General features: G+C 42.0%; 1 long non-coding RNA gene across 1 annotated transcript in view; it reads right to left on the bottom strand.

The window, feature by feature from the left end:
• Positions 1–19,173, bottom strand: part of LOC142742578 (uncharacterized) — a 49,621-nt gene that overhangs the window by 11,859 nt on the left and 18,589 nt on the right. The window contains exon 2 of the long non-coding RNA XR_012881409.1: positions 6,044–6,124. This is a non-coding gene — a long non-coding RNA (uncharacterized LOC142742578). The remainder of the gene's footprint in view (positions 1–6,043; positions 6,125–19,173) is intronic.

Here is a 19,173-nt window from a genome sequence, read left to right as displayed (position 1 = left end):
GTCAGAGTGACTGTCACGTCACAATGACAGTTAGAACACATTACACTACGTAGGTAGTGTAATGTATTCCAGCAGCAATCAGAGCTGCAAGTCTAAATGTCCCCTAGTGGGACAAGTAAAAAAAGATAATAAAAATGTTTTAAAAAAAGTGTAAAAATAAAAGTTATACGTTACATAAACAAACACTGCTTTTTTTCCTATAATAAGTTTTATTATAGGAAAAAAATGAACACGTTAAAAAAAAGTACACATATTTGGTATCACCGCGTTCGTAACGACCCCAACTATTAAACTATAATATCATTTTTCCCGCATGGTGAACGCCGCAAAAAAATAAGTAAAAAAACAATGGTAGAATCACTATTTTTTGGTCACCAAGCCTCTCAAAATATACAATAAAAAGTGATCAAAAAGTTGCATGTACCCCAAAATGGTACCAATAAAAACTACAACCCGTCCCGCAAAAACAAGCCCTTACACAGCTTTTTTGATTGAAAAAAAAAAAAAGTTATGGCTCTCAGAATATGGTGACACAAAAAATTAATTATTTTATAAATAAGTGATTTTATTGCGCAAACGCTGCAAAACATAACAAAAAAAAAGATATACAAATAGTATCGCGGTAATCATATCGACCCGCAGAATAAATGGTCATTTATAGCCCAGGGTGAACGGTATCAAAAAAGGAATAAAAAACATTGTCAGAATTGCTGGTTTTTGGTCACCTTGCTTGCCAAAAAATGGAATAACAAGTGTGACACCGGCCACACATCTATGAATTATTATTTATTTACCCCATTATTATACCCTCTTATTATGCCCTGATGTACCCCACACAGAATAAATATGCCCCCACATTTTAAATTGAAATACCAGCAAAACGCCAAACAGAACAACTATGCCGCTCCCTCCCTTCTGAACCCTACAGCGTGCCAAAACAGCAGTTTATGCCCACAGATCTGGCATCGCCATACCCAGGAGAACCTGGTTAATATTTTATGAGGTATTTTTCTTCTGTGGCACAAACTGGGCACAACATATTGTGCACTAAAATGGCATATGAGTGGAAAATTTTAATTTTCACTCTACACCATCCGCTGCGCATTAACCCCTTCGCACACCATGACATATCATATCGTGGTGTGGGTGGTGATGTATGGAGCAGGCTCATGCACAGAGCCCGCGCCATACACTGAGGGTGTCAGCTGTGTATTAGAGCTGACACCCAGAACTAACGGACAGGAACAGCGGTCGCGCTTTTACAGGAGCCTGTAAAAATGACAATAAACTGCAATACATTAGTATTGCAGTGTATTGTACCAGCGATCTACTGATTGCTGGTTCAAGTCCCCTAGGGAGACTAATAAAATGTGTAAAACCAAAACTAAATAGTTATTATTAGTGAAAAAAATGAAATAAATATTTAAAGTCCCACAAAAAAACCTTTTCACATTTTATTCTCTAAAGTAATGTAAAAAAAACCGACAAAAATACACAAAACTGGTATCGCTGCATCCATAAAAGTCAGAAGTATTACAATATACCATTATTTAACTCGCACAGTGAACGCCGTGAAAAATAAAGAATGGAAAACGGAAAAATCACTATTTTTTTGGTCACCTTGGCTCTAACAAAAATTTTTATAAATAGTGCTCAAAAAGTTGTATGTACCAAAAAATTGTACCAATAAAAATTACAGCTCGTCCTGCAAAAAATAAGCTCTCACACCACTCTATTAACAGAAAAATAAAAAATGTTATGGCTCTTGGAAAGCGGGAAGGGAAAAACGAAAAAGAAAAAAATGGTTCAGTCCGAAAAGGGTTTATTAGTTTCTAATGAAAAAAACATTTATGACCACATGTGGGGTATTGCCGTACTCGGGAGAAATTGCTTTACAAATGTTGGGTGGCTTTTTCCTCCTTTTTCCTTCGTGAAATTGAAAAAATTCAACATTTTAGTGGAAATAATGTTGATATTCATTTTCACAGCCTAATTCTAATAAATTCTGCAAAAGACCTGTGGGGTCTAAATGCTTACTATACCCCTAGATAGATTCCTTAAGTGGTGTAGTTTCCCAAATGGGGTCACTTTTGGGGGGTTTCCACTGTTTTGGCCTCTCAGGGGCTTTGCAAATGCAACATGGCACCCGAAAACCATTTCAGCTAAATATGAGCTCCAAAAGCCAAATAGCGCTCCTTCCCTTCTAAGCCCCTCTCTGGGTCCAAACAGCAGTTTATTAAATTGTTAAATTGTTTTACAAATGTTGGGGTGCTTTTTCTCCTTGATTCTTTGTAAAAATTAAAAATGGCTAAGTTTTTTCAGAAAAAAAGTTGATTTTAACCTTTGCAGACTAATTCCAATGAATTCAGCAAAACAACTGTGGGGTCAAAATGCTAACTTTACCCCTAGAAAAATTCCTTGAGGGTTGTAGTCTCCAAAATGGGGTCACTTTTGGGGGATTCCACTATTTTGATTCCTCCAGTGCATTGCAAACGCGACACGGCACTGAAAACTATTCCAGCAAAATCAGAAATCCAAATTGTGCTCCTTCCCTTCTGAGCCCTGCTGTGGGTCCAAACAGCAGTTTATTACCACATATGGGGTATTGCTATGATCGGGAGAAATTGCTTTACATATGTTGGGATGTTTTTTCTCCTTTTTTCCTTGTAAAAATGTAAACTTTATAAGTTTTTTCAGAAAAAAAGTAGATTTTCCTCTTCACATACTAATTCAAATAAATTTAGAAAACAAACTGTGGGTTCAAAATGCTAACTATACCCCTAGATAAATTCCTTGAGGGGTGTAGTTTCCAAAATAGATTCACTTTTGTGGGTCTTTACTGTTTTGGCCCCACAAGACCTCTTCAAACATGACATGGTGCCTAAAATATATTCTAAAAAAAAGGAGGTCCCAAAATCCAATTTGGTGCTCTTTTCCTTTTGAGGCAGATGTCTCAGTTTATTAGCGCACTAAGGCCACATGTGGGATATTTCTAAAAACTGCAGAATCTGGGCAATAAATATTGAGTTGCATTTCTCGAGTAAAACCTTCTGTGGTACAGAAAAAAATGTAATACAAATGAATTTTGGCAAAAAAAAATGACATTTGTAAATTTGACCTCTACATTGCTTTAATTCTTGTGAAACGCCTAAAGGGTTAAAACACTTTATGAATGCTGTTGTGAATACTTTGAGGGGTGCAGTTTTCAAAATGTGGTGATTTATGGGGACTTTCTAATATATAAGGCCCTCAAAGCCACTTCAGAACTGAACTGGTCCCTGAAAACATAGCCTTTTGAAATGTTCTTGAAAATATGAGAAATCACTGCTAAAGTTCTAAGTCTTGTAACGTCCTAGAAAAATCAAAGAATATTCAAAAAAACGATGCAAACATAAAGTAGACATATGGGAAATGTAAACTAGTAACTATTTTATGTGGTATCACTATCTGTTTTACAAGCAGATACATTTAAATTTAGAAAAATGCTAATTTGTGCAAATTTTCACCAAATCTTGGTGTTTTTTACAAATAAATATTACATTTTTTCACTATCATAAAGTACAATATGTCACGATAAAACAATCTCAGAATCACTTTGATATGTAAAAGCTTTCCGAGATAATACCACATAAAGTGACACATGTCAGATTTGAAAAATCGGCTTCGTCCTGAAGGCCAAAACAGGCTCAGTCCTGAAGGGGTTAAATAAGTTATTTTTCATGTGTTATTGAGGAGCAAGTTCTAACTCCCAGGGAAGAATCACCTCTTTCAAAAAATAAAGTATTGGAAGTATGCTGGTTGTAAAGGCTTCCTGCTCAAACCAACATAAATTTGAACATTGGTGCAGTCAACTAATTATTTGAAATATGCCCATGGATAACCTCCTACTCTCAGGTTCTATAGTTTATAGCAGTTCCAATTTCTATAAAGTGCATTTACTTTTTAAATCATTCGGGTTACAGGGCACTGGAAAGACTACACACTTAAAAAAGCAGATTTAATTCATTTTCCAGCCGATATGATTGAGTATGATTGAGTATTTTGCAAAGCCCTGTTGTATGCGGTAATGGTCAATAAGATTCCCCTGGATTTAGTGCAAATGAATGCACCTATACGTTCACCGAGCACAAATTAAAAAATAATTGACCATCAGGCAAAACAAATTCTGAAAGGTGTCACCTTGGTTGCACATGAAAACATGGCATTTCAAAAAGGTTTTGATTGCCTTCTCCAGGACAATGAATGTCAGAGTGATATGTACTGATCAGCATGTCAGCATTCAAAAATAATTGGAGAGCAGTACCCAACCATACAGCATCAATTTAATGTATGGCACATGGCCAAATCTGTAGGATCTAAATTACTGGCAGCTAGCAAAACCAAAAATTGTGCATAGCTTGATCAATGTGCCCTCCTGGAATGGATTTATCACCAGTGTGACCACAATGAGGTCAACAATACATTGGAGAGAACTGTGAAGTGGCTCAAAGAGAAAATACTAGCGCATGAGAAATTCAAAGACATTGGGGAAATTTTTCTACTCCAGAAAAGTCGCAAAAGGGCCCCAAACTCGCACTTTTCATTAAAAATTGAGACTTATGTGTTGAAAATTGCGAACTTTGGGTATGTTACGCCGCCCTTGCCACTTTTTTAAAAATAGACCATAGCTTCCCAAAAGGGGAAGCCGCAATAGTGGCCCCACCCCTTTATTTGAATTATTAATATACACCAAAATGCTGGTGTAAATTATAGTGGAAATCTAGGTCAGTTCCTTGCTGGCGTAGAGTTCACCGTGTGAGGCGTAGTGAGGTAGAGACCCGTGCTGGATCCTATACCATGCAAGCCCATGATCTGACTACCCCCTCTAGTTCCCCATCCAAATCCCCATCAGACAATTAGAAACAATAGTGTACTCACCTCACCGCTTCTCTTTTCCCCTCCATGTCCCTTCAGGATTCCTTAGCATGCCACAGCTCATACACAGTGCTGACAACACGCAGTATCAGGACGTTGTGTGTGACACAGGAGGTTGAGTGCTGCCTCACATATTATACCCTGACACTAATTGAGCCGCAGCATGCTGAGGGAGCCTGAGGGGAAATGGAGGGGAGAAGTGAAGAGGGGTGGTGAATTTTTCCACACGTAAATTGACCTGCGGTGCATATTTTAAAATCCGCATGATGTCCATTTATCTTGCGTTTCTGTCTCAGAATTGTATCTGACAAGTTTATAAAGAAAAATGCACCAAAATCCACAACATAAAATCTGCACCTGTTTCCACATCAAAATGTAAAAAATACACCTAAAAATGTGTAAAAAAAAACTCACCATTAAGTGTGGATTTTACTTGCGGAATTACCTGCATTTATCTGCAGTTTTGATGCAGATTTTCTGCACCAAATTACATGTGCATGTAGCCAAAATCTGTTTTTTTCAGTATATCTGATTATTTTTTTTTTACTTTAACAAGCTCGGCAATGTTTGACCCCTAATCTGTGTTTTTGTTACATATTTTATAGTTGTCTTTGCAAAAGTAAAAAATTCTTTAAGCTTGTAGGCGCTGGTGTGTTTTTGTTTTTTTCCTGATTTTCCTGTAGTGCTATAACATTGGGTTTTAAAAGTATTGGTAAATTATTTTTTTTTATTTTAGATTACATAAAAATACAATTTATTGAAATAACATCATACAACATATAATTTTTTTTTTTTACATACTTTATTTCAAGATATAACTCTAATGTGAATAACATAAAGAGACCTATGACTATTGGTGGCAGGACATTTGGTGGCAGGATAGTCATTATGGTGATGAAAACCTATGTATGGACTAGTAGGTTTGGAAAAGCTAAGTCTTATTTTGCTTACTACACATGAAGGTATCAGAATTCAACACACTTTCGTTTCCCAGAATAACCATGTATGATAGAGTTAAAGGAACAGTATGCCGCTTTGCATAATGTTCTATAAAATAAATAAAATAAAATAAATAATTGTATTGTGTAATGACCACTATGATAAATTATTACAGTTACACATTACATACCTTATCATTTGAATGAGTTCCTTATGCTTCTTCGAGTTCAGACTCCTCACTGCGGTTATCATCTTTTACATCAACGCTCCGCTATTAAAAAAATAAAAATAAAAATAAAGCCCTGTATGTGTTATGGAAGATAATACAAAATAGGAGTACAAAACTATTGGCATTATATGTCCCTATGAGGCTGTTCAATTTGTTCAAGTTGCCTACAAAATAACTTAGGTATTCCCTAAGGGTATGTGCACACGACCATTTTTCAGGCGTAATGGAGGCGTTTTACGCCTCGAATTACGCCTGAAAAGACGGCTCCAATACGTCTGCAAACATCTGCCCAATGCTTGCAATGGGTCTTACGATGTTCTGTGCAGACGAGCTGTCATTTTACGCGTCGCTGTCAAAAGATGGCGCATAAAATTACAGCCGCGTCAAAGAAGTGCAGGACACTTCTTGGGACGTAATTGGAGCCGTTTTTCATTGACTCCAATGAAGAACAGCTCCAAATTACGTCCGAAAAAGACGCCGTACATGCAATTATGTGTGAAATTCAGGAGCTGTTTTCTCTTGAAAACAGCTTCGTAATTTCAGTCGTAATTGCCGTTGTCGTGTGCACATACTCTAAAAGCTGCCTGTGCACTATTAGTACACAGACTAATGTACTGGCATTAAGATATATGCCAGTACATTATATATAAATAAATAAAGGTTAAACAAATAAAAAATTAAAGAATAAAAATAAATCATTAAAAAAATACACACAAATGCAATTTTTTTTACAATAAATATACTTTTTTATATATAAGTCCCAAAACATAAAATAATAAACACAAATTTGTTATCAACACGACGGTCACAATCTGCACAATAAATGTATAGCATCATTTATGATTTTCTGTGTATGCAGTAAAAAAACAAAACTCCAGCAGAACTGTTTTTTTTTTTGCAAAAGTAAATATGAATACAACTTAGACGCTAATGTAGATGTAACAATTAAACATACCTACATAAAGTAAAACTCATCCTGCAAAAAACAAAACCTCATACAGCTACGTCAAGCAAAAAATAAAACGTTATGACCGCTGGGATGCAAAGAGGTAAAATCAAATAATTGCTCTGGTCCTTAAGGCCAAAATTGGCCCTGGTCTTTAAGGGTTTAAACCAATGCTTCTTGGGGAGTATGTATACTGTAAGAGATAGGGCCCCTCTTATGGAACTGCAATGCAGTGATTTAATGCAGTATTGAGCACCATATTGCAGCTGTCTTTATAAACGCAGGTCTGGATGAAGCTTCAAATATAGAAATATATTTATTGTCTGCAATCACCTCAGACCACCTCATATTTGCGATACTCTGAAAATCTATACAATGATTATCCATTCAGTAGAATTGTAATAATTTCATTAGGAATGTACCTGCAATATTTTTAATTTGACCTTATGCAAGAAGCTTGTAGCTTTTGTGCGGATTATAGTCTGTTTTACAAGCGCTCTATAATAATTAAAGGGCAGACATAGAACTACTGGTAGCTTTTTAAAAACCGAGTGTGTTTGCAGTCTGCACTTAAAATGACTTATGTGATGTCTTAAGCCAAATTCCATTCAAGCAGAATGTAAAAGTAAAGCAGAATACAGAAAGCTGCGTGATCTCTGCAGAAAAACCTTACCACAGACATTTAAAGATAAGAGATAAGATATAAGTCGAAGGTTACTGGAAAAGTAATCGCTCAGCTATGGGACATTAAAATCAATACTGACATTTTATGGGCAACAAGTAGACACATTTTGCTGTTGTAGGGACAGTTCCTAATGATGATGTGAGTTTAATAGGTGATGAATTTACTGCTGCCATAGGTAACTCATGTCCTCAAGTGCTTCTCGGAGTTCAAAGTTTAAGTGTATTTAACCTAAGGAAAAGATGGAGCTATCATAGTGACTGAGATGTTGATGACCTCATCTGTGATTCTAAGTAGCCGGCATTTGGCAAACTAACACCAGCTCAACAGATAACATGAACTCATTCATCAGATTTATATTTTAAGGTGGTTCAGAATGTGCATTTCCATTACAGGTTTGGAATATATAAGGTTATGAACAGTCACTTAAATTTAGATCAACATACATATTAGCCAAGTGAAATGAAATCTGTTTAATACCCCCATTTTCTGTCATATAAGGTTACATAGTTACATATAGTTACATAGTTAGTACGGTTGAAAAAAGACACATGTCCATCAAGTTCAACCAAGGGATGGGAAAAGGGAATGTAAACATTTCTACACATTGACATAGGAGTTAATATTTTTTTGCTCTAGGAAATGATCTAAGCCTTTTTTAAAGCCGTCTACTGTCCCTGCTGTGACCAGCTCCTGCGGTAGACTATTCCATAGATTCACAGTTCTCACAGTATAGAAGGCTTGTCGCCTCTGCAGGTTGAACCTTTTTTTTTCCAGACGGAGGGAGTGCCCCCTTGTTTTTTGAAGGGGTTTTACATGGAACAGGATTTCACCATATTTTTTGTATGTGCCATTCATATATTTATAAAGTTAATAATGTCCCCCTTAGTCGTCTTTTTTCAAGGCTTAATAGGTTTAATTCTTTTAATCTTTCCTCATAACTTAGATTCTCCACGCCCCTTATTAACTTCGTTGCTCTTCTTTGTATTTTTTCCAACTCCAGGGCATCCTTTCTATGAACTGGAGCTCAGAACTGAACTGCATATTCTAGATGAGGCCGCACAAGTGGTAATATTACATCCCTGTCCCGCGAGTCCATGCCTCTTTTAATACACGACAATATCCTGCTGGCCTTTGAAGCAGCTGATTGACATTGACAGTGCCCCTCACCCGATTTTCTTCTTTTTTTTGCTTAATTGTCACATTTAAATGTTTTAGATCATCCAAGTAATTTTGATCGTTAATAGAGACAACGCAAGTAAACACAAAATGCAGCTTTTAAATAATCATTCCATTTATGGAGAATGACAATATCTTCAAAATCTATATCACCCATGTGAAAAAGTAATTGCTCTCCTAAAGCTAATAACTGGTTGTGTCACCATTTGTAGTAACAACTGCAAGCAAACGTTTGTGATAACCTGCGATGAGTCTTTTACATATCACTGTAATTTTATTGCACTCTTCTTTGAACTTTACGCTGGAGGGTTTTCGAGCATGAGCTGCCCGTTTAAGGTCTTGCCACAGAAACTCAATGTGATTTAAGTCAGGACTTTGACTCGGCTACTTCAAAACCTTAATTTTGTTTACCTTAAAGGGGTTATCCAGCGCCGTAAAATTATATGGCAATCATCCAATACCTCTATATTAAGTAATTTACTAATATGCTTCTTCTTACTAAAGTGTGCTCGTTCGCGGATTGAGAACAGTCACGTGTTCCCAGAAGTCCTGTAGTTCATTCAGCAGTGATGACGCAGCGACACGGGCCCACGTGACCAAGAGGGTTCTCTGTGTCAGCGCATCATCAAATCACATGACCGCTAAAAGGCTGGCACAGTGACGCTGTTGAGTAAGTTAACCAGCTCCCTTCTTCCACTCCGCTGTCTCGACAGTACACTAACCAGCTCATGCACAATGTGGGCAGGGATAAAGGAGCACAGGGGATAGAAGTGGATGCCGGGATTTGTAGTTTTCCAGTGCACGCTGAAGCTGTAAGTCCTACCTTATTACCAGACGATAACAAGTGGCTCTGGCATTACATGAAGGTGCTACAAGTAAAGTAAATTTATGTTTTTTTGCCATTTCAAACTACTAGTAGCCATGCTTGAAGATGTTTGCAGGTGGTTTTGTGGAATTGTTTTTTTTTTCAGGTCCCCTGGATAACCACTTTAAGCCATTCAGAGGTGTACATGTGCGCTTTGGATTGAGTCCTGCTGCATAACCCAACTGCGCTTAAGCTTTAGGTCACAAACTGACAGGCGGACATTCTTCTTTAGGATTTTCTGATCGAAAACAGAATTCATGGTTCCATCAAGTCATACCGGCCCTGCAGTGGCAAAGCAATCCCAAACCATCACACTGCCACCCCATAATTGACTGTTGGTATGATGTTCTTATGGTGAAATGTGGTGTTAGCTTTACCCCAGATGTAAGGAGACCAATGTCTTCCAAAAAAGTTCCACCTTTGACTCATTAGTCTACAGAATATTATCCCAAAAGTCTTAGGGGTCATCTAGATGTTTTTTGGAAAATGTGAGAAAAACCTTTGTGGTCTTTTAGGTCCGCAGCAACTCTCCCATGTATGCCATTTTTGCCCAGTGTCTTTCTTATTGTGGAATTGTGTATGTTGAACTTAACTGAAGTAAGTCAGACCTGCAGTTATTGAGATGTACATCTGGTTTCTTTTGTGGATAATCTAAAGGAAAGAGCAAAAAACACGACACCACGTGGTGCAGATCACAAAGCCATAAAGGAACAGTGAAGACAAAACAAGATGATGACTGCTCACCTTTGGGAGTTGAGCAAGGCAGGCACAACTCTGGTAAAAGGTAACACAGTTTTGGAGATGATGGAGCTGCTGCTAGGTTCAAAAGCCGGTCCCCTGGAAAGAAGAACTGCTGTAGTAGAAGGTTAAATATTATGCAAAAACGAACCGCAGTGTAGCGCTGCTACCATCTAGAGGAGACAATATAAGTATTGATAATAATGGCTTTATTATGTAGGCTACGCGTTTCAATGCTGAATAGGCGTCTTCATCAGCCCAAGTAGAAGGAAAATTATACTAAGAGGCTTACATGTTCAAAAAAACAAAAAAAAGCGCCAAACAAGAGGTCAGAGGATCCCAATGACGTAATGAAGGGTCAGGCAAATGTAAACAAACCAAAGTTTTGAACAATGAACAATAGATGTAAAGGATTTGCCAGACACAGCTTCTGTGTCTACGCCCGTGGGCAATCAGTCTGCACCTGCTCCTATGTCTGTGAGACTGACTCCATCTTCCACCACTCAGGATGGCAGGCTTAGGAGTGGGAGAGCCTATCACAGCCTGGCCAGACGGAGCTAGCTCCCGCCCACTGTCTATTTATACCTGCCTTACCTTTTCCTCCTTTGCCTGTGATTCTTCTATGCTTGTTTCCTGGCTTGCTGCTGCTTGTAATACTCATCCTCTGCTTGTTATTGACCTTGGCTTTCTGACCACTCTCCTGCTCAGCGTTTTGTACTTCGTTCTCTCCTGGTTTGACTTGGCTCGTTCACTACTCTTGTTGCTCACGGTGTCACCGTGGGCAGCTGCCCCGTTTCCCTAGCTTCTGTGTACCTGTAATGACAGGGATAGGGAAACAGACAAGTGAGCCCTAATATACCCGCCACTCAGTCCCTGCCTACTTGCAATGACCCGCCCTAGGCGACGGGGTACAACTGGGCGACAGTCCCTACACTCAATAAGTGCACGACAGACAACAGACAGGGAAACACAGAACAAAGGGAAATGGGGCAGTTGCCCACGGCAACACCGTGAGCAACAAGAGTAGTAAATGAGCCAAGTCAAACCAGGAGAGTACGAGGTGCCAAACGTAGAGCAGGAGAGTTGTGAACAAGCCGAGTCAAACCAGGAGTGTACGAGGTACCAAACGCAGAGCAGAAGAGTAGTCAGTAAGCCAGGGTCAATACGAAGCAGGGACAAGTAGTTCAAGAAGCTGCAGCAGGGTCAGGAAACCAACAGAGAAGAATCAAAAGCAAGGAGGAACAGGAAAGGCAGGTATAAATAGACAGAGGGCGGGAGCTAGCTCCGTCTGGCCAGGCTGTGATAGGCTCTCCCACTCCTAAGCCTGCCATCCTGAGTGGTGGAAGATGGAGTCAGTCTCACAGACATAGAAGCAGGTGCAGACTGATTACCTATGGGCGTGGATACAGAAGCTGTGGCTGGCAGATCCTTAACAGTACCCTTATCTGTTTGTCTGTCTTGCACTTACTGAGCGTAGGGACCGTCGCGTAGGGACCGTCGCCCAGTTGTACCCCATCGCTTAGGACGGGTCATTGCAAGTAGGCAGGGACTGAGTGGCGGGTAGATTAGGGCTCACCTGTCTGTCTCCCTACCAAGTCATTACAATAGATTACAAAAATTGACGGACAATTAAAATCCCAAAAATTAAAAAAATTGCATGTAGTAAGTAATAATAATAATTTGAGCAATGAAAATAAAAAACCATATCTAAGAATACACATAGATAAAATTTATTTTAAAAGAACCCTAAACATGGAATGAATTAAAACGGTAGCACATTAATCTATACAAAAGGCAATAAAGGTAGGATTAGACATAATTAAGATTAATGAATATGTGAACTCACCGCTGGTTATCGACATTGTTAGCAGGGAGCTACGGGGAACACAGGCAGACGCTCTGAAGCAGCGTCCCTGGCGTCATAGCAACACCAGTCAACTACATGCCGAACTACGGTGGCCAATAAGGGAAGAAAACAAGCAAAACCAAACATCCTGTAAAGGATCTGCCAGACACAGCTTCTGTGTCGACGCCCGTGGTTACTCAGTCTGCACCTGCTCCTAACTCTGTTGGAGTGACTCCTTCTTCTCTACGAAGAAGAAGCCAGCACCTACCGGAGAAGTAGAGGGGCGAATGTAACCCTTGGCCAGGCATTCCTGGATATACTCTCTCATGGCTTCACGTTCGGGACAAGGGAGATTAAATATCCTACCCTTAGGGAGCTTAGCCCCTGGTACCAAATCGATTGCGCAATCGCACTCTCTATGAGGAGGTAACACTTCGGAGGCCTTTTTAGAAAAAACATCAGCGAAGTCCTCAATAAACTCAGGTAGAGTGTTCACCTCCTCAGGGAGAGAAATAAAATTAACAGAAAAACGGAACTTTAAGGCGCAAGTTCTTTGACGATAGCCACACCAGATCCCCGACCATAAACAAGGGGTTAGCAGAACGTCTTCTATCTGCCTGAGTTTTTTGTATGCTCTGGGACGCCTCTAGGTTCTTCTGAACCTGGGCCCAGACTGTGCACAGTTCCCGATGAACGACCTCTACCTCGGGATTGTTGGAACTACCAGGTGAAACGGAGGAGAACCGTGGATTAAACCCAAAATTACAGAAAAAGGGGGAGACCCCTGACGAGTTACTGACCCGGTTATTAAGGGAAAATTCGGCGAGGGGAATGAATGAGACCCAATCATATTGACAGTCAGAGATAAAACACCTTAAATATTGTTCTAGAGACTGATTAGTCCTCTCAGTTTAGCCATTAGTTTCAGGATGGAAGGCAGAGGAGAAGGACAGATCAATCTCCAACTTTTTACAGAAGGCTCTCCAAAACAAAAAAAAAAATTGTACCCCTCTGTTAGAAACAATATTGACAGGGAGCCCATGGAGACGCAGGATGTGTTTGACAAACAAGGTAGCTAACGTCTTAGCATTGGGTAGTTTTTTGAGGGGCACAAAGTGGCACATCTTACTGAAGCGGTCTACTACAACCCACACCACCGACTTGCCTTGAGATGGAGGCAAATCGGTGATAAAATCCATGGAAATATGGGTCCAAGGTCTCTGGGGAATGGGCAAAGAACGTAGTAAGCCCGCTGGTCGGGACCTGGGACCTAGCACAACCTCACAAGCGGCGACGTAGGCCTTAACGTCTTTATGCAACCCAGGCCACCAATAGTTTCTGGCAATGAGGTGCTTGGTACCCAGGATGCCTGGATGACCAAATAGTGCGGAGTCATGATTTTCCCTAAGTACCCTTAGCTGGAATTGCAGGGGAACAAACAGCTTGTTCTCAGGAAGGTTCCCGGGAGCTGAACCTTGATCAGCAGCAATTTCAGAGACTAAATCAGACTCAATAGAGGAAATGATTATACCTGGAGGCAAAATACAAGCAGGATCTTCCTCCGAAGGAGGGCTGGCCATTAAGCTACGCGACAGTGCATCAGCCTTAATATTTTTAGACCCAGCCCTATAGGTAACCAAAAAATTGAATCTGGTAAAAAATAACGCCCATCGAGCTTGTCTCGGGTTTAGCCTCCGGGCCGATTCTAGGAAAACCAGATTCTTGTGGTCAGTAAGGACCGTTACCTGGTGCCTAGCCCCCTCCAGGAAGTGGCGCCACTCTTCAAATGCCCATTTAATGGCTAAGAGTTGAACAATATAATATTTACTCTCAGTGGGCGAAAACTTCCTGGAGAAGTAGGCACAGGGACGGAGATGGGTGAGGGACCTGGTACCCTGGGACAAGACAGCCCCCACTCCCACCTCGGACGCGTCAACCTCCACGATAAATGGCTCCATTTGGTTGGGCTGAACCAACACCGGGGCCGAGATAAAGCACTTCTTAAGGACCTCAAAAGCCTGGACAGCCTCAGGAGGCCAGCGGAGGAGATCAGCACCCTTGCGAGTGAGGTTCGTAAGAGGCTTAGCGATGACCGAGAAGTTAGCAATAAATCTCCTGTAATAATTAGCGAACCCCAAGAAACACTGTAACGCCTTCAGGGAGGCAGGTTGGACCCATTCCGCCACAGCCTGGACCTTGGCGGGGTCCATGCGGAATTCATGAGGAGTGAGGATTTGACCCAAAAATGGTATCTCCTGCACCCCAAACACACATTTTTCGGTCTTCGCAAACAGTTTGTTTTCCCGAAGGACCTGGAGCACCTTCCTGACATGCTCAATGTGGGAGGACCAGTCCTTGGAAAACACAAGTATGTCATCAAGGTACACTACAAGAAATACCCCCAGGTAATCTCTTAAAATCTCATTTATGAAATTCTGGAAGACCGCGGGAGCATTACACAACCCAAAGGGCATGACGAGGTATTCGAAATGACCTTCGGGCGTGTTAAACGCAGTCTTCCACTCATCCCCCTCTTTGATGCGGATAAGGTTATATGCCCCCTGTAGATCAAACTTAGAGAACCATTGGGCACCCTGAACCTGATTAAAGAGATCAGGAATCAAAGGAAGGGGATACTGGTTCCTTACAGTGACCTTATTCAAGTTACGGTAGTCAATGCATGGCCTAAGACCACCATCCTTCTTCCCTACGAAGAAGAAGCCAGCACCTACCGGAGAAGTAGAGGGGCGAATGTAACCCTTGGCCAGGCATTCCTGGATATACTCTCTCATGGCTTCACGTTCGGGACAAGAGAGATTAAATATCCTACCCTTAGGGAGATTAGCTCCTGGTACCAAATCGATAGCGCAATCGTATTTTCTATGAGGAGGTAACACTTCGCAGGCCTCCTTAGAGAAAACATCAGCGAAGTCCTGAACAAACTCATGTAGCGTGTTCACCTCCTCAGGGGGAGAAATAGAATTAACAGAAAAACATGACGTCAAGCATTCATTACCCCATTTGGTAATATCCCCAGTATTCCAGTCAAACGTGGGATTATGCAACTGCAACCAGGGAAGGCCTAAAACCAAATCGGACGATAATCCCTGCATCAACAGTACAGAGCACTTCTCCAAAATCATGGAGCCAACAAGGAGTTCAAAAACAGGGGTATGCTGTGTAAAATAACCATTAGCAAGAGGAGTGGAGTCGATACCCACTACCGGGACAGGTTTAAGCAAATCAATCAAAGGCATAGCCAGAGACATAGAAAATTCCACAGACATGATATTAGCAGACGACCCTGAATCCACGAAGGCACTGCCGGTAGCAGACCTACCACCAAAAGATACCTGAAAGGGAAGCAAGATTTTATTATGTTTCATATTTACAGGAAATACCTGTGCGCCCAAGTGACCTCCCCGATGATCACTTAGGCGCGGAAGTTTTCTGGCTGCTTATTCTTACGCCTAGGACAGGTGTTCACTTGATGCTTGTCATCCCCACAATAGAAGCAGAGACCATTCTTCCTGCGGAACTCTCTACATTGTTGGGGGGACACAGAGGCCCCGAGTTGCATAGGTACCTCCGAGTCTTCCGTGGAAGAAAGAAGCAACGGAACCTCGGGAGGCATCATGGGGGAGTCAGAGGAGAAAACACATAAACGTTCACGTTGTCGTTCCCTGAGACGTCGGTCAAGTCGTACCGCTAAAGCGATAACCTGGTCTAGGGAGTCAGAAGAGGGATAGCAGGTCTTTCAGGGCGTTCGACAGACCCAACCTAAACTGGCACCTTAAGGCAGGGTCATTCCACCAAGAAGCTACGCACCACTTCCTAAAGTCAGAGCAATACTCCTCTCTTACCCTGACGTAAGGTCACCAGCTGACTCTCGGCAAAGGCAGTCCTGTCAGTCTCGTCATAAATGAGTCCGAGAGCAGAAAATAAAAGATCAACGGAGGAAAGTTCAGGGGCGTCAGGAGCCAAGGAGAAGGCCCATTCTTGGGGCCCTTCCTGGAGCCGGGACATAATTATACCCACCCGCTGGCTCTCAGAACCTGAGGAGTGGGGCTTTAAACGAAAATAGAGCCTAAAACTCTCCCGAAAGGAGAGAAAAGTCTTCCGGTCCCCTGAGAACCGGTCAGGCAACTTGAGGTGGGGTTCAAGAGGAGAGGTGAGGGGTACTACCATGGTAGCATCAGGCTGGTTGACCCTCTGAGCCAGGGCCTGGACCTGTAGGGAGAGACCCTGCATTTGCTGAACCAGGGTCTCAAGGGGGTCCATAGTGGTGTGAGGGATCAGGGTAGAGTAGGTATATGGGCTTGTGATTATGTAATGACAGGGATAGGGAAACAGACAAGTGAGCCCTAATCTACCCGCCACTCAGTCCCTGCCTACTTGCAACGACCCGCCCTAGGCGACGGGGTACAACTGGGCGACGGTCCCTACACTCAATAAGTGCACGACAGACAACAGACAAGGAAACACAGAACAAAGGGAAACGGGGCAGTTGCCCACGGCAACACCGTGAGCAACAAGAGTAGTAAACGAGCCGAGTCAAACCAGGAGAGTACGAGGTGCCAAACGTAGAGCAGGAGAGTTGTGAACAAGCCGAGTCAAACCAGGAGTGTACGAGGTACCAAACGCAGAGCAGAAGAGTAGTCAGTAAGCAGGGACAAGTAGTTCAAGAAGCTGTAGCAGGGCCAGGAAACCAACAGAGAAGAATCACAAGCAAGGAGGAACAGGAAAGGCAGGTATAAATAGACAGAGGGCGGGAGCTAGCTCCGTCTGGCCAGGCTGTGATAGGCTCTCCCACTCCTAAGCCTGCCATCCTGAGTGGTGGAAGATGGAGTCAGTCTCACAGACATAGAAGCAGGTGCAGACTGATTACCTATGGGCGTGGATACAGAAGCTGTGCCTGGCAGATCCTTAACAGTACCCTTATCTGTTTGTCTGTCTTGCACTTACTGAGCGTAGGGACCGTCGCCCAGTTGTACCCCATCGCTTAGGATGGGTCGTTGCAAGTAGGCAGGGACTGAGTGGCGGTTAGATTAGGGCTCACCTGTCTGTCTCCATACCCTGTCATTACAATAGATTACAATAATTGACGGACAATTAAAATCTCCTAAAATTAAAAAAATTCCATGTAGTAAGTAATAATAATAATTTGAGCAATGAAAATAGCAAACCATATCTAAGAATACACATAGATAAAATTTATTTTAAAAGAACCCTAAACATGGAATGAATTAAAACGGTAGCACATTAATCTATACAAAAGGCAATAAAGGTAGGATTAGACATAATTAAGATTAATGAATATGTGAACTCACCGCTGGTTATCGGCATTGATAGCAGGGAGCTACGGGGAACACAGGCAGACGCTCTGAAGCAGCGTCCCTGGCGTCATAGCAACACCAGTCAACTACATGCCGAACTACGGTGGCCAATAAGGGAAGAAAACAAGCAAAACCAAACATCCTGTAAAGGATCTGCCAGACACAGCTTCTGTGTCGACGCCCGTGGTTACTCAGTCTGCACCTGATCCTAAGTCTGTTGGAGTGACTCCTTCTTCTCTACGAAGAAGAAGCCAGCACCTACCGGAGAAGTAGGGGGGCGAATGTAACCCTTGGCCAGGCATTCCTGGATATACTCTCTCATGGCTTCACGTTCGTGACAAGAGAGATTAAATATCCTACCCTTAGGGAGCTTAGCCCCTGGTACCAAATCGATTGCACAATCGTACTCTCTATGAGGAGGTAACACTTCGGAGGCCTTTTTAGAAAAAACATCAGCGAAGTCCTCAATAAACTCAGGTAGAGTGTCCACCTCCTCAGGGAGAGAAATAAAATTAACAGAAAAACTTGACGTCATGCATTCATTACCCCATTTGGTAAGATCCCCAGTGTTCCAGTTAAACGTGGGATTATGCATCTGCAACCAGGGTAGGCCTAAAACCAAATCGGACGATAATCCCTGCATCACCAGTACAGAGCACTGCTCCAAATGCATGGAGCCAACAAGGAGTTCAAAAACAGGGGTATGCTGCGTAAAATAACCATTAGCAAGAGGAGTGGAGTCGATACCCACTACCGGGACAGGTTTAGGCAATTCAATCAATGGCATAGCTAGAGACATAGCAAATTCCACAGACATAATATTAGCAGAAGACCCTGAATCCATGAAGGCATTGCCGGTAGCAGGCCTACCACCAAAAGAGACCTGAAAGGGAAGCATGATCTTATTAGGTTTCATGTATACGGGAAATACCTGTGCGCCCAAGCGACCTCCCCGATGGTCACTTAGGCGCGGAAGTTTTCCGGCTGCTTATTCTTATGCCTAGGACAGTTGTTCACTTGATGCTTGTCATCCCCACAGTAGAAGCAGAGACCATTCTTCCTGCGGAACTCTCTACGTTGTTGGGGAGACACGGAGGCCCCGAGTTGCATAGGTTCATCCGAGTTTTCCGTGGAAGAACGAAGCAACGGCACCTCGGGAGCCATGATGGGGAGCCAGAGGAGAAGGCACAAAAACGTTCAAGTCATCGTTCCCTGAGACGCCGGTCAAGACGTACCGCTAAAGCCATTACCTGATCTAGAGAGTCAGAAGAGGGATAGCTAACTAACAGGTCCTTCAGGGCGTTCGACAGACCCAATCTAAACTGGCACCTCAAGGCAGGGTCATTCCACCGAGAAGCTACACACCACTTCCTAAAGTTCGAACAGTACTCCTCAACGGGTCTCTTACCCTGATGTAAGGTCACCAGCTGACTTTCGGCAAAGGCAGTCTTGAGTCTTGTCAGTCTCGTCATATATGAGCCCGAGAGCAGAAAAAAAAA

The sequence above is a fragment of the Rhinoderma darwinii genome, chromosome 2 (assembly GCF_050947455.1).
Source record: "Rhinoderma darwinii isolate aRhiDar2 chromosome 2, aRhiDar2.hap1, whole genome shotgun sequence".
In the NCBI taxonomy this organism is placed as follows: Eukaryota; Metazoa; Chordata; class Amphibia; order Anura; family Rhinodermatidae; genus Rhinoderma; species Rhinoderma darwinii.
The sequence above is the reverse complement of the archived record's forward strand: the minus strand, read 5'-3'. Positions and strand labels throughout refer to the sequence as shown.